The 17041-nt window shown below is 34.3% G+C and overlaps 1 protein-coding gene across 4 annotated transcripts in view; it reads right to left on the bottom strand.

Moving 5' to 3' along the window:
* Positions 1-17041, bottom strand: part of LOC107980680 (glutamate receptor ionotropic, kainate 2) — a 602400-nt gene that overhangs the window by 320789 nt on the left and 264570 nt on the right. The gene's annotated exons all lie outside the window — the stretch shown is intronic.

Here is a 17041-nt window from a genome sequence, read left to right as displayed (position 1 = left end):
TAACGAACCAAATAAAATCTTGAGAAAACTCAAGGAATTAAAAAGATACGAATCAAAAACCACCATCATAACTGCTAGACAAGATCTACTCGCTCTAAAGTATCAACCGGGCAAAGAGTCAGCCTTGAACTTTTATGATCATTTTTAAGAAAATGTACGAGTCTTTAAAAACTTGCCAGATGAGGGAGAGATGCCTGAAAAGGTAAAAAGAGCCTACTTTGTACAGACAATATCAATTGTTGTACCTGAACTAACTTTTTATGATTCTTTACAAGGAAACGATCGGAAAACTGTTGTCGTGCGATCAACTAAAAAATTGTTTGTTGCAAGTTGATGAAAAAAGTACCGGCAAAGAGCTTAACAGCGCTGTGAAGATGTTTCAAGCGCAACCAAGAAACCAAAGTCAAGGAAGATGCATTTGCAGAAGTTGTGGCATAGATGGCCATCTGATTGCTTAGTGTCTACACTCTAGTAAGTGGATGTGCTACAGTTGCCTTGTCCATCGGCGAAGGTCCAAAAGACGCATCTTAGAGCAAATGTGGAAGATGCATGCTTCAAAGTGGCAGAGGTTGAGGTGATTTCGGTCAACGGAACTGCAACAGTTAAGCTAGCAAAGGCAGCTTCAGAGGACGTGCCAGCAATCGTGGTGATGGTCAAGGCTATCAGAGTAGGACAATCAATAATAATAGCTTATACGATTGTGTAGAGTTTCACGGTGTTTTTGTGTGTAGTAAATATCTGTGTAGAGTTTTTTCGTGTAGAGTTATTTTGTGTATGGTGTAGGGTTATTTTTGTGTAGAGTTTTACGGTGTCGCCAATAACGCAAAGTAAAGCGTATTGACTTATAATAATATTATACAATCAAAGCGAATACATATATTTTTATGTTGCCAATAATGCTTGCAATTTACTCAATATTCTATCTTAAAAATTACTGATAGAATATATTTCGTTCATTGAAAAGAAATAACAAATTTTTATTATTGTAATATCCTTATACTACCTGGTATCCTGGACCTATCACATATTATAAGAATATACTATTATATAGAATCAAATTTCTATTTGTGATCTGCTATCAAAATTCAGACGCAGATCAGTAAATTATCATCCTTCTTCTCAAAAAAACAAAAGTCTTATACGCGCACAAGACCAAGAAGAGTCGTGACCGTTTCAAGATCTTGCTAAATAGATCAGAATGCTTGAAGCCATTGTGCAAGATCTTGCCGAATCGATCACAATGCTTGGAGCAAATTGAACGTTTTAGTTGCGCAGCGTATGAAAAGATACCATGAGGCACGGATACGACAAGCGATGCAAGGGTTTCTAGTCGGTTATATAAATATATGACAAAAAACATGAGAAATTTTTTGAAAGTATGACAGACAAAGATTATGCTACGAGGATGGCTGCAGAAACTAAAAATTCTGAGTTAACATTTTCGAAAGCGCATGAGTCTGTGGATTTAAACAAGATTGGCATAGAGTCTAGCGTACAAAAATAAACTTAAAAGTGTACCTGAGATAAAGGGAAAAATAGGTAGGACAAGGAAAAACCCTAAAGTCATGTTTTTCTTACGCGAGTCACCAAAAACAAAAGATGATCGCGAATTAAGTGATTTGAAATATCATTCGTTGTTAGCTGAAATTCAGAGAGATCCGCAGATTTATAGAGTGGCAACAAATTCTCCAGAGAGATAACACTAGATTTATGCTATCAATACTGAATTAGATGCGTAGAAAAATAAGCAAGTATATACTGCTGTGGATAAGTATGATATTTAAATGAGTGATAAAAGATCTAATATTATAGATTTCAGATGGGTTTCTAAAAGGAAAATAGACGAGAAAGGCTTAAGCTCAGTTAAGCCTTTCTCGTCTATTTTCGAGTTTAAAATCAAGGACTTTGGGGAATAAATCAATTAAGTATCAAAATTGAGAGAGATCTTGACAGGCATACTTTAAAATTAATTCAAACTAAATTCGTGGATAAGATGTTAAAAAAATTTGGCTTTGCAAAGTGTAAACCTGTCAAAACTCTATGCGACTTTTCAAGGCTGCGAGCCATAATAGGAAAGAGAGGGACGAAGAAGATCATGTAGGAAGTAAAATATCAAATCGTTTATACAGGGGAGCGATAGAATCTCTTTTGTATTTTGCTAGCGCAGCAAGGCCAGACATATCTTTTGCAATGAATGTTTTTAGCAGGCATCAAGCTAATCTGACTATGGTCGAATGGAACATGGTAAAAAGAGTTTTTCAATATCTGGCAGGACCCAAAAACTACAAATGGGCCTTTTGAAATACATCGAACAATATGATTGCATACTCTAATGCAAGTCTGTCGGACTGCAAGAACTCACTGACCAACTGCAGCTACGTGAATAAAATGTTTGGTAATTCTGTGGCTTAGAGGACACACAAACAGCAAAGCATAGCTCAGTCCACATGTCAAGCGGAATACGCTGACATAAGCGAAACTTGCCAAGAAGCGATGTCACTGCATAACACACTAAAGATAATGTTGAGTCGAAGTTTGTATCAAATTACCCTGCGGTGTAATAATATGTCGCTATGTATCACTGTAAAAAAATGTGTGAATAAGCGCTATGTTGAAATAAATTGGGTTAAGTCGAAAGAAGATCTTGCAGACAATTTTACCGAGGCTATACAGTTCATTTGCACAATGACTTAAAGTATTCGCTCCGTGCGAAGCATGACACGCCATCTACCGGATCGAGAGGTGCAATTAAATAATCGCGTCCACTGGCTTACATAGGGTACACGCTTAAATATACATTTATAAATTAAAAAATGATCTTGAATGAGTAAATAAATACATGTGGTGTTACTTAGCTCATTGCTGATTAATTTACAAAAAGTCTCATTAATTTCCAATTAGTAAACATGGAGAAAATGCGATTAGAAAACTCGTACGCGCGCACGGCATCGAGCGGCCGAAAGCGCTGCTTCCATCGTCGACATATAGCGCTTCCCATTTCAAAATTCAAGTCACATTGATATTTTGTAAATTACAATGTCAGTTGAGTAAATACACTAATTTTGGCGTGAATAAAGTTTCTCTCATATCTAAGGAACTATTTATTCAAGTGCAAATTTGTTTAGTGCTTAATTAATAAATTGTAATCAACAAAAATCAATTGGAAATCAATAATGGATATTGATGGTTTGTAATGTGCAAGAGTACCAAACAAATGGTCTGGCTATCTGATAGAAGCATAAATTATTCGACAAATTTCTGTTTCACTCAAACCTTACAGTACAAAGATAAATGCAATTTGTGCATACTTTTTTGTTGTAGAAATAAGCAAAAATTATTAACAAAATAATTTTGTTTTAGATCGATGCTACTCGTATTGTATCAGGAGTTTCTTGCACATGTGTGCATGTGTGCACAAAAGGCTCATTGTTAGCACTGGTAACATCGACTCCAACTGACTTATCTACAGAGGTTTTTACTGGCGTATCGCACTGCTTATCCTTAAACTGTCTTCTATTTGGCACTATTATCTTAACGTTCACTGCCACTTTTTTTTGCACTTCAGCATTGCAAAGTCCACATGAATATATGTATCTATTGCAGGTGAACGTTCTTTGAAGTTCATAGTTTTTCAAAAAAGTATCCGCTTGACAATCTTGATCACAAAACTGTGGATCATCTTGATCAACTTGAGCATCCGTACAATCCAAAGAACTTAAAGTACTTTCAACAAGTTACATTCTATCTCCTCCAACTGATCGCACGGAGCGAATAAGATACTCAATATGTCAGCTAAATAACTGACTCTTTTCTTGTTTGTACAGGTAACTCAAACCAGGAGGAAAGGCGTAAGGAGCCCCAGGATAAGAAAACCTGGTATTGATTTAAGTGACGTGACTTAGTGAGAGAGAATGCAAGGATCACACGCGTGCCACCTTACGAGCTAAGTCACAGTGACAGGTCGCATGCAATCAGTCTGCCGCTACTCATCCGAGAGAGCAGATATCTTACGTTTATGATCCATTTGTTCAGATAAATAAAGGCTTGGTACTCGACAGATAACTAAGCATTATTCTTTTGCAAATCATCTTCATAACCTGCATCCCAACATACTTCAACGACATTTTTGACTGCGCGGTCTACGTCGTTGCTCAGCAATCTTATGCACCTGGGTTCTACATGCTTATAAAATTTACAGTATATAATAAATAATAACAAGACAAAATAACACTAAGCTCTGCCCGTTTCTCTATTGGTTTTTGTCTCATTCGAAAGTAAAACTTTTAACAATTCTCACTTTTAACAGAGTTAAGAAGTTATTCGTTCGAGTTAAGAAATTGTAGAATTTTTTAAAAGTTTTTTCTAATACCTGCTTAAGGCATAAGTGCTCAAGAGCAGGGACAAGGCACTTTTAGTCGCGCTGGCGCTTAAGTTGCGCTTCGGCTAGTAAGGTCAGGTAGCCAGCGCAAGTTCTTACCTATAATGGCAGCGGATAGAGCGGTTATCGAGCCACGGGAAAAACTCTAACATTCTTACATTCACACAAACATTTACACCTATTTACAAAAATCATTCACACAAGTATATTATAATACGCGCGCCACGCCGCTGTTCCGTCGCTACACCTTTTCTCGCGCCTTATCGTGCCGCTGCGCTCGCCGCTCAATACATATAGATATACGCGCGTGTTGCGCGCTCTTTCCGCTCCATCGCTGTTTCTGCTGCCGCCGCTGCTGACTCGTGGTGCTGCTGATGTTCTGCAGCTGAGAGCTTAGCTGTGGCCCGGAGCGTTAATGTGAAGAGTGAAGGAGCGCGAAACACTCGCGTAAAATCTGAAATTTTGGTCAAATGATTTTAGTTTTTAATATAATTCATAGTGTGTACTGTGAAGCTTGTACGGGGTGTTACACTTTTTCACGTTCTTCTTTGTTTTTTCTTTCTTCGTCCTTGTTAACGTTGGATGTGCATGCAAAAAGTTGTTTTTACACAAATCAACATTCTACAGAATCAACTTTTGCGCACTTGTATTAAAATATACTATTTTAACAATCCTTATTGAATAATCTCAAGTAAGATCTTTGGTCAAAATTACATCTGTAATTTCGCGTACGAATTTTTGCAATTTTATAAATAGACAAAATTCAGTTAGCAATGATCAAAAGACACTATATTGATTGTGGAATCACTATGATTTTCTTACCTGAAATTTTCATTACTAATATTTTAAAATCAAAATATTGCTCAAAATGCTTCAATGCATGTGTTTTTAAAAAGGTTTTACTATTTAAAAAATAATTTTCAATTATAATAAACTTTTTAAGAGTACTTTAGAAGTACACCTTATAGAGCGGTATACCCAATAGTAGAGATTGCAACGTCCGTACCAGGTCATCAGATATGGGAAGGGGAGCCAAGGCAGCGTCGCACATGCCTGCTCTAAACATTAGGACCCGGCACCTCAAATTTTAATTTTTGTAAGCACGGGTGTGAGCAGCGAGCGTTCGGCAGTGTAGCTACGCCTATATTTTCACTTTTCGCGCCGCCCGGGTTTCTTCGGGTGCGTTTGCGCGCAATTAATCATAGTAACAGCGTTGCGCATATGCCAATGCGTTACTAAATTTATCTTGTTGAGCGCAGCGGCAGTTAGTACACATTTCCTCCTTAAAGCTTACACATCTATCGATATCAAGAAACCGATAGACGCCACGTGCTCCACGCTGCCCAGAAGGAGGCCATTGTTCCTGTCGTGCTACGAAGCCGGTACAACACAACCCAGAAATAGTATACCCAGATATATTATTTTAATCATTCTAATTTACAGACTACTAATACAGTGCACCCAAAGATCTTCCTTGAGGACTGATCCGGGGAGTTTTTCCAATTTTGGAGAAACTCAACACGCAACATTAACGAATAACTCGCCTCCAACGGGACGTAAAAGTACCGCTATATGCCGTCCGGCTGGGATGGCTACGTCAGACCCTAGTCGGTTATCCTAGGACGCACAACAATTTATGTTAATACGAATAATCTCGCTCTAACACTCTTGTGCGTTTAACAAGTAATACGCACAAGGTCACCGCAATCATTATACATCAGTTTCTATGTACTACGCATTCCTTTCAATATCATCCACAAACATCTATGTAATATTATTTTTGTTACGTTTACATTTATCAATTATAACCCTACAAGTTGTTTAACCTAGAAGACCTGTTGAAAACCAGACGTACGTCCGTGTCGCAGGCAAGGCTCAACAAGTTGTTTTGACAATTTCCGTTTGCAACACTATATTTTCAATACACTTATTCAAACTTTCTTGTATACTACATAATTGAATCAAATCAATCATTTCGTTTATTCTAGAAAGCTACAGTCTTTTTCATTATTGCTAAGTCACACCTATACTTTAACAAGTATCTCATCTAATTATAATATTATAATAATATTCTCTTTCCTTCAACAATTATGGTTTTCGCATAAATCTTTATAAACCACTTTTCCATAGTGCGTACACCGACTGTATTGATCCAGTTTTTATGTATTCGAATTATTCTTTCGCATCGTATAATATTTTATTCGGTTATTATTATTTCGAAGAATTAATAATTTCATGCGGTGATCTACATCAATATTGATACGAGACTTTGACATAAATAAAGTGAATAAAGGCTTTATGCTACCCTTATATTATTAAATATAAAAATATTGTTTATTTATTTACCTCATCCTGCTATCCTGCTCTTTACCATAATGTACCCAAATCAAATAATCGAGATTATTGAACAATATCTCTATAATAATTAATATCCATATTTTGCTTAACTCAATTGTAGTCATAATGATTTATTTACTTATCATATAAATAATATTCTTTACTATGGGAATTTTAACTTGATACATTACAATTATATATCAAGTGGCGCGGTAGCGCCACGAAGGAGAGTTTGAGAAGCCTGCAGCGATCGCGACACTATTTACTTCTTTATTGGGTTTTCAAATTTTTAATTCAATAAATACAAATATTTACATTTTTTAATTTTTTTTTATTTAATATCAAGTGGCGCGGTAGCGGTAGCCAGGGTAGCCGATGACGACGTCTAGGTAGAGTGCACCGTTTTATTTTTGTGTCTAGGTGTAAAAATCATTCGAGAGCAGTGTCTAGGTGTACAGGATGGCCGATGCCGAGGTATAGGCAGCTCGCAACGTGGTTTTTGGTGTCTAGGTAAATGAACCATACGAGAACGGCGCCTAGGTATAGAGGGTGACCGATGGCAGCGCACTATGGGGTATTTCAACTTTTCGTGTTTCAAAGTCAAATAGCTCCGTATCCAGCCCGTCAATCAATCTGAATTTTTTAGAGGATGATGTCTAAACTATCGAAAATCACAGAAAAATAAGCAGAAAGGTTAATGTTGACTGTATGGCCCAGGAAAATTTGTTGAAGTTGACGGTTTTCGCAAAAAACTTCACTGTAGAACAATGGTTTTCTTTTATTTAATGCTTGTAAACACTACTTTTATGTATTTTTTCATGCTTTATATGACGTTATATGACCCACATTTACGCACAAACGCGAATGTTTTAGCGCAAAAAAGGAAACTAGTCTTTATTTGCAGGGTTATGGGATTGTATACATCGCGATTCTCATGTTTGCGTGCGTGTGTGTGTGTGTGTGTGTACATATGAGTAGTTCTCTGTGAAGTCGGAAATGAAAATTATTATTTTTGCACAAACCGTATATATATATATATATATATATATATATATATATATATATATATATATATATATATATATATATATATATATATATATATATTATATATATATATATATATATATATATATATATATATATATATATATATATATATATATATATATATATATATATATATATATATATATATATATATATATATATATATATATATATGATACATGTTGTACCTGAATCCCAAAAAAAATTTCAGCGCGATTCATTCATTTAGTTTCGAGTTTCCCTATTAAAAAATTTACTCAAGATCGTATGTAAGAACTTACGTAAAATCATATATCAGATCTTGTCTAAGGTCTTATGCAAGATCTTACCGCCATGATAAAAAGAAATCTTTTTATTAATTATTAATTCAAGATCTTACGTTTTTATCTAATATCTAATATAACACTTAAAGAGATACCGTTTTATTGATCACTTACTCAAGATATACATAGGATCTTATAGAAGATCTTGCATACGACCTTCAGTAAATCATAAATAAAAAGATATCTCTTTAAGTGTTATATACGGTCTTTTATAAGAACTTACATAAGATCTTGCATACGATATTATGTAAGAACTTGGGAAAGATATTACGTAATCTATTATGCAAGATCTTATATACGATATTGCGTAAGCTCTTGAATGAATATTAGATGAAATTTTTTTTTTTACATGAACATAAGATCTTGTATAAGATCTTACAAAAGATTTTATGTTAGTTCTTGGTTGAAAATCGCTGATAAGATCTTATGTACGATCTAAAATGTTATACTTATACTTATACTTATAAACGATGTACAATTTTTAATAGGGTTCAGCTGGTCAAAGTTGAGGTTTCAAGCAACTTTTGTATTTTTTGCCTATTTTTATTGATTTGTAGCTCATAAGGGATGCATTTTTAACTAATACGTATCGGTAGACATGAAATGTACTAGGTTAGAAGTGCTTAATTTGAATGTAAAACCACTTATTAGCCATTATATTATGTTTGTTTTCTACATCACTTCTAGTAGAAGGTCAGGCCCATTCTGAAACTTTACAGCTACTTTTTTACTATAAATCTTTTTACTGTATTGAGGTTGTCGGAGTTCGGATCGAACATTCAGATTTTCATATTTTGAGGTTTAAAATGCAAATAAGGTAGCCTTAACATATATATATATATATATATATATATATATATATATATATATATATATATATATATATATATATATATAGGGCTTTGAAAGTATTTTTAATGAAAAATTCAGAAAATTTTGCAAAAAAAGGTATCCGGGTAGTTTTCGTTAAAAATGCATCCCTTATGAGCTACAAATCATTGAAAATAGGCAAACAATGAAAAATTGCTTAAAATCCCAACTTTGACCACGTATAACTCGAAGCCAAGCAAAGGAATTGCGCTGAAATTTGTTTTGGAAATAAGGTACAACATACACACACACTCATATATACGCATACACCAACATGACAATCGCGTTGTATACAATTCCAAAACCCTGCAAATAAAGACTTGTTTCCTTTTTTGCACTAAAACACGCGCGTGTGCGCGTAAATGTGGGTCATATGATATATTTATTACATAGTTTATATAATCAAACAAGTATTTTTATAGTTTTATAGCTGTATAGAATGAGACCAAATCCTACGGAGTCATAAAAGACTAAATTTTGACGAGTTTACAAGTTTTTTTTTGTTTTCTAAATGAAAATAAAATCCTACTAAATTTTAAGGGACAGATTCGAATTTAGCGTGAGAAAATACATAAAAATAGTGTTTACAGGCAAAATTCTTCATAATTGGTTTCCTCAACATCCTCACTAAACTTAGGTTAATTGAAATCAGTCAGTGTATACTCGTGACTTGTTTAAATAGAATTGATATGTTTTAGTGAAATATTTTCATCTATTTCTTTAGTTTACAATGGACTGTAAAAATATGCTTTATATTTTTTAAATAATTCTTTAACATTTACAAAATTCTTCATAATTGGTTTCCTCAACATCCTCACTAAATTTAGGTTAATTGAAATCAGTCAGTGTATACTCGTGACTTGTTTAAATAGAATTGATATGTTTTAGTGAAATATTTTCATCTATTTCTTTAGTTTACAATGGACGTAAAAATATGCTTTATATTTTTTAAATAATTCTTTAACATTTACTGGGTGATAAAATACGCATATATAACCAAACAATTCACATGGAGCTTTAGGAAATTCAACCTTGATTGCTTCTTCCAAGCATTTGCCCCATTATTCATCAGTGATTATTAATTTTCTAGCTACAACTACTTCATGAAATGCTGCGTATGTAACATTTTCAAATGTTTTTAATTCTTCATAAGCCCCTTTTACATGTTATAATAATAATCTTTAAAAAAATCTTTCACGATCCTTCGGATTTACAAAGTACATTCTACTTATAATTGGCTTCCAAACTCTTTTTTTTTGGTTTACATTTCTTTGTTTTTTCATTGAAAATGTAAAAATATGGTATATCAACATACAAGTATTGTTTAGCTGCGGACGTTTGCATTTAGTTCAAACCATGCAATCAAACTTGTGTTTGTTGCATGGTTGCAACTCATCATTTGTTGAATGTACAGTTAATCGGTAAATTACGTGTAATAAAACGTACATTGCATATTGTAGTAGACGATACATGGCTTCTGGAGGGCTAACATATATCTTGTATTTGAATATTGTTTCATTCCATCGCAGTTGAAATTTTCTTCTACACATTTGTTTTCATTATTACCTTGACTCATTTTTATGAATGCACAATCATGTCCCTTATAACAATATTTAAATAAATATTTGACACATTGAATAGTGAATTGAACATACTTCAACAATCATATGACAATTAATTTTCAACATTAAATACGAATTGTATGGAACTACAAATCTATTGTCAGTTATATTGCTTTTATTGAAACTAATTTGTTTTCCATTGTTACTTTGTCAATAAAGGGGATATGTAGTCTCTCTATATTATAAAAAAAGTTTCTCCGCCGCTGCCGCCGCCGCCCGGTTCAAGAATTCTCCCCCTCAATTTTTCCCCTCAATTTTACCCCTCAATTTTCCGCCTCATTTACTCCATCTCACCTACTCTCTCGCATTTACTCTACACTAAAAAAAGATAGGCTCACCAGAATGGCCTGCTTATGGACCTGTGCGACGCGACAGGTTTCAGGCTCAAGGGTCCGATTGAACCTAGCGATATCTCGCAAAACAAAAGAATACTCGCAGAAAATAGACTTGTGCAATGTAAAAAGCAGACAATTGTTCGTTGTTTTTTAATATATTTGCGATACATGGTTTACTTCACTGCTTGTGGACCGCAGTACTCTCATAAACGACTTGTGTTGAAATTTGAGGTTCTATTTCCCGACTGGAAATAGGAGGTGGCGCTGCCGTGGGCCAGCAGTGGTTGCCCTACTGCCACCTAGGGGCTGAGCATGGCTGCCACAGTGGCACTACTGTGGCATGTAATGGAACGCTGACACAGTAGCTGAAAATTAACTTGGCTAACCGGTAGTTATTGATATTTTTAAATTGCAAATAACTTCAGTTGAATTTTACTTACGCAACAAATAACGCATTTACCACGTTGTATTATCTATAAATAAACGGTACATTGATAAATTATACACTTTACACCGCAAAATTAGTTAATTGAACATGCGTATGTTAGATTAAATTTCGGGGTTATGGAAGCACATGACAGCCGTGGCTCAAGCGGGCAGTACGCTTGTGACACGTCAGCGAATAGGCCGAACAGACGCACACTTACACAAGGCGACTGTCAGATTGCATCTGCGTTTAATATTGTACGCGCATGCACAAACGGTAGCATCATTATCCGAGTAAGGTAAATCGTGCGCACCCGCGGCGGCCTAGAGCCGGGCCAGCTGGGGGAACCATTATATTTTTGATTGGGCCAACTGTGGCAACTACAGAGGAGCTATCTCTTTTAGCGTGGCAGCCCCGCTAATATTTCCAGATAGGTTGCGAGCTGCAGCATAGCAGCGGGAGCGCTATTATGCACAAGGGGGCACTATACGTCCCAACACGAAAGGACATTAGTCCCCCTGCGAAGAAAGCCTACGGTGACCAGCAGAGGATAGCAGACGTGCCTATATTTTTCAGTTTAGCTTGAATTGACATCTTGTAGAATATTTGCGTGAAATATATATGCAATTTGCAGATAAAATAGTGTTGGATGAGTAAATGAAAATAGAATTCAAGATATCGCCGAAGTTCGAATAAGAGAAAAAAATAGAAAGCTAGCAAAGGTAGAGATCGCGACAGACATACAAACAATTAAAATGCAATAATTTGTAGAGCTGTCGATTTAAATGAAACATTTTAGAAAGACAGATACAGAGGTCAGAAATAGAGATGAAACCAGAAAATAAAGATAGATATGCAAGAATCAGATTAAAAGTTTGAGATAGAATTACAATCGGATTTCAGGATATCGATGGCTTTCGTGATAGACTCAAAGATAAAAGTAGAGATGAAGATGAGTAATACGGATGAAGTATAAAGTACAAAAGGCGTCCTTATAAAGTAAGAAATACAAAAGGCGTCCCTATAAAGTAAGCAATACAAAAGACGTCCTTATAAAGTAAGAAATACAAAAGGCGTCCATACTCCCAAAGGTGCGCGTAAAAGTTTAAGTTAAAGATAAGACTCTAAGTTAAAGATAGAGATAAATTAGACCAATCAGAGGTTTAGATAGCAATAAAGATAGAGCTATATATGTAGTGCTATCTTTATCGCTGGGTTTCTAATAGGGTAGAAACATACACGAGAAAAATTTCTGACATTAGCCGTCTTTCAGCAAGGACAGAGCACCTCTTACGTTTAAGATACGGCTGCAGTTCCTGTTTCACAGGGTAAGCAGCGCAGTCTTAGGTACGGTGCTGTCCATTTCTTAGTGGCAGCCAGCATCTCGACCTGTACGCATCATCTTTTATTAAACCGCAGCGTCCCTTTACGGGCCGCAGCGTCCCCTGACATCAAAATCCGTAGCTGCAATATACAGGGGCAACTGCTGTACCTGGCGCTACGGTCCCTCTCTTGTAGGCACAGCTGCGATCAAAAATTCTCCGTATGGATCCACATAAAACGTTTTAAAAAACATAGAGGCAATGAAACCGGGTGTCAAAAAGAAAGAGAAAATAAAGAAATAAAGACGAAAATTGGAATTTACATAGAGATAGTAATAGAGAAGAAGTCTCAAAAGATAACAAAATAATAAAAATATAGATTTCAATATAGATGAAGTTCAAGCTAGGAATGTTAGAATTATATTAAAGATAAGAAAAAGGGAGGACGGGAGGGAATATGGGTAAAGACGCGAAAATGGGTAGAGATGTCAATTCCGACTAAAACTTAAAAAAACAAACGTCATGACGAAGATCGGAGATATATGGGAAATCTGAGAATAAGGAGATAAAGACAGAAATCAGGATAACGATAAAATTTGTGATAGATCCAGAGTCGTAGATAAATGTATAGGGATATCCATGTAGTCAGTAATAACGATAACATTAGAAATACGTATAAAAAGGAGGACTGATGCAGAAGTAGGTAGACAAAGTTCAAGATAGAGATACAGATAAGTCACTAAAAGTTATAAAAATGTAGATTCACATAATAAGTTAAAGAAAGACAGAGAGATAATTGGAAACGCAATAGATACAGCATTAGATAATAAACTGGATATTAAGGTAACGATAGATTATCCCTGAGTGACAAATTAGTTTGAAAATATATAGCAAGCAGAAATAGAAATCGCGACAGAGATTAACATAAATAAAGGAACAAAATCAAAAATGAAGATGCAATCTATGAACAGAAAGATAGAAAAAGAAATAGGGGTGATAAAGCGAAAGAATCAAATGAGAAGCTGAAGATAAAAATACAATCAAAATTCGGGATAACGATGGCATTCGTGAAAGACTCGGAGATAAAAGTAGAGATGGCGATAAAGATAGAAACAGAGTTAGTATAGATTATAAGTGCAAAATATGAAATTTAGATATAAAGTACAAGAGAAGGATAAAGAAAGAGAATGGGATCGATTTTGGAGTTGTTAATATATAGTCAGAGAGATGAACGAAGAAATAAAATACTAATAAAAAGGTAGATACATAGTTAAAGTTTAAAATAGAGATAGAGGATTAATAAAAGGACAGATATAAATAAAATTTAGGATAAAGATCGCTGATATGGATAGAGTTAGACATAAAAATAATATGAATTCAGATTAATATTAACGAAAGAATAGAGATGGTGATACAGATAATGATAGCGATAGAAGCAGTGATAGAGGCAGAGAAAAATATGGAGTCAGGAATAAGAATAGCAATATAAATAAACTCAAATCAAATTAGACTCAGAGACATCGAGGTGAAGTCAAAGATGAAGACAGCGATAAAGACGGATACAAATACTATAAGGTGTAATAGCTAATGAAAATCAGAATTAGGTCTGAGTCCAACATCAGGATAAAGGTACGAGAAATTTAAATATAAAGTTACAGATGGATATACTGATTGAGTTGAAATTAATGATATAAATTTGAAAAAATTTTAAATAAATAATAAAAAGGTTTAAAAAATTGTATATAATAGTTGTAAGCTTGAATTTTGACATAAATATTATATATTATATTTAAAATTTTATTAATATTATAGCTTCATTTTCAAATTACATAGAAAATTCGATTATCACTCAAAATTTGCACTTGGGGGGGTTAGCGAGCAGGAGGGAACCCTCTCTAGTATTATTAAAAGTAGTTTGCTAATTCAACTAATTTAGAAAATTTTTGGTACATTTTTTGTTTTGCTATCCATACATGGTGAATTTAAGTTATTTTTCCACAAAAGCCATGTATCACTGATTGCATAACGATATTATGTAACCTTAGATGATTAATTTTATCAGATATTTCTGCACTTGTCAAGTCAACAAGTGCATACGTGGTAAACCTCTTTTCTGAAACTTAATAACATAAATATATGCAATACATTTTCCAAAAATGTTTTCCAAAAGTATTTTAAATATTTTTTAAATATTTCAAATTGTTAAAATGTTTAGCATTACAGTATCTACATATTTCACTCATGTTATATAAATCATTCTTCATAATTGCTGATTCATTAAAATCGAAATGGTACATGGTATTCAATTTTGGTATTGAAAATTCATTGAAATTTTTAATCTTTAAAAAAATTGCTTTTTAAAAAAGTAAAAGGTCAGGCAAATTTGATATTTTCCGCAACAAAATTGCAGATAAAAAAGAACTGAGATAAATCAAACAAAGTCAAGTTTATTATATTTAATAATAATATCGCAAAAAAATTGTTTTGTTTAATCAAGAGCTTACTTAACTTAAAGTCAAGTTACATAATGATTCATTAGAAACAACTTTCAAGATACTTACAATGTAACTTGCCATGCCCGTTTCATTTTGTTTTCTGGTAAACTAAAATTTTCTTTTTATGTATTAGAACGTGATACAAAGACCATAAGTACAATAAAAAAGACATAGCAAGTTACGTAGTAAGTATTTTGAGAGTTGTTTCTAATGAATCATTATGTAACTTGACTTTAAGTTAAGTAAGCCCTTGATTAAACAAAACAATTTTTTTGCGATATTATTATTAAATATAATAAACTTGACTTTGTTTGATTTATCTCAGTTCTTTTTTATCTGCAATTTTGTTGCGGAAAATATCAAATTTGCCTGACCTTTTACTTTTTTAAAAGTCAATTTTTTGAGATTTCAGTCCTTTTTAGTAGATTTTTTTGAGTATTTACCACCCAGACTTCATTATAGGCTATTCTATACACCTAGACACAGTCCTTAAATGATTTTACACCTAGATACCGAAAACCACGAAGCGCACTACCTATACCTCGTCATCAGCTACCTGTTCAAATGATTTTTACACCTAGACACCAAAAACCACGGGGCGCGCCACCTGGACCTCATCATCGGCCACTTTGTACATCTAGACACCACCCTGGAATGATTTTTACACCTAGACACCGAAAACCATGAAGCGCACCACCTAGACGTCGGCATCGGCCACCCTGTACACCTGGACACCATGTTTAAATAATTTTCACACCTAGACACCAAAGACCACGGTACGAACTACCTGGACGTCGTCATCGGCCACCCTGTACACCTAAACACCGCTTTCGTATGATTTATCTAACTTGACACTGAAATCCACGAAGAGCACTACCTAGACCTCGTCATCAGCAACCTCGTACACCTGGACACCTCGTCTCAATGATTTTTACACATAAACACCCTAGATGCCTTCCTTGAACAATTTCTACACCTAGACACCATAGAACTTATAGCACTTATAATCCGCGCCACTTGATATACTAGAAGTGTGTGGGAAAACAATATCCAACTACACCATACGTATAGCTTATAAGTGGCATACTTCAAGGTCCTAACGTTTTTCTGTCTGAAGAATCACAAAATCGCACATCATTCATTATTACATAAATAAAATTGGCTTTTTGATAATATTTTTACTGGAAATCCTAATAAAACATAAGCCATTTGATATGAGCTACAATTTTTGCAGCAGGTTAAGTGACGAAAAAACAATAATAAATAATAAATTGAACTACACTACATGCGTAGCTAACTTAACGATCCTAACATTTGTCTGGAGAATAAAGAGATGATCTAAGCATTCGGGAATTACACATCTATTTATTTTGAAAATGAAACAGTTTTTTGACAATATTTTTGGTAGAATCGTAGTTTAACACAAAAACATGCTGATGAGTCAAAAATTAATTAAAAACAGTAATAATATCCATTTTTGCTGGATACTATAAAAATCCGTACACCAATATAGAAGGAAATAGTGTCGCGGCGCCGCGGCTTCGTCTGCTTTTCAAACTCGCTATCGTGGCGCTACCGCGCCACTTGATAGTGTAACCTTTTGATTTTTTATATTTATTATTATAATCTTATTACTTTTTTTATTTTCTCCAGAGCTATAAGTATATATACCTAATCAACCGAACGACGTTCATCAAATAGTTTGAAATACATTTTATTAATGAGTGATAAACGGGTCACTCATTAAGTCCGCGTTACCTCTGCTCCACAAGAACATGTGTAGAAGCAAGATATCGTAAAGGAAAATTCAATAGGAAAATTCAACACCGAACAGCTCTGACCAATAAAATTATTTTTAAAGAAAAATGATTTATTATTATGT

This window comes from Nasonia vitripennis, assembly GCF_009193385.2.
Source record: "Nasonia vitripennis strain AsymCx chromosome 3 unlocalized genomic scaffold, Nvit_psr_1.1 chr3_random0012, whole genome shotgun sequence".
In the NCBI taxonomy this organism is placed as follows: Eukaryota; Metazoa; Arthropoda; class Insecta; order Hymenoptera; family Pteromalidae; genus Nasonia; species Nasonia vitripennis.
This window is presented reverse-complemented; position numbering and strand designations above follow the sequence as displayed.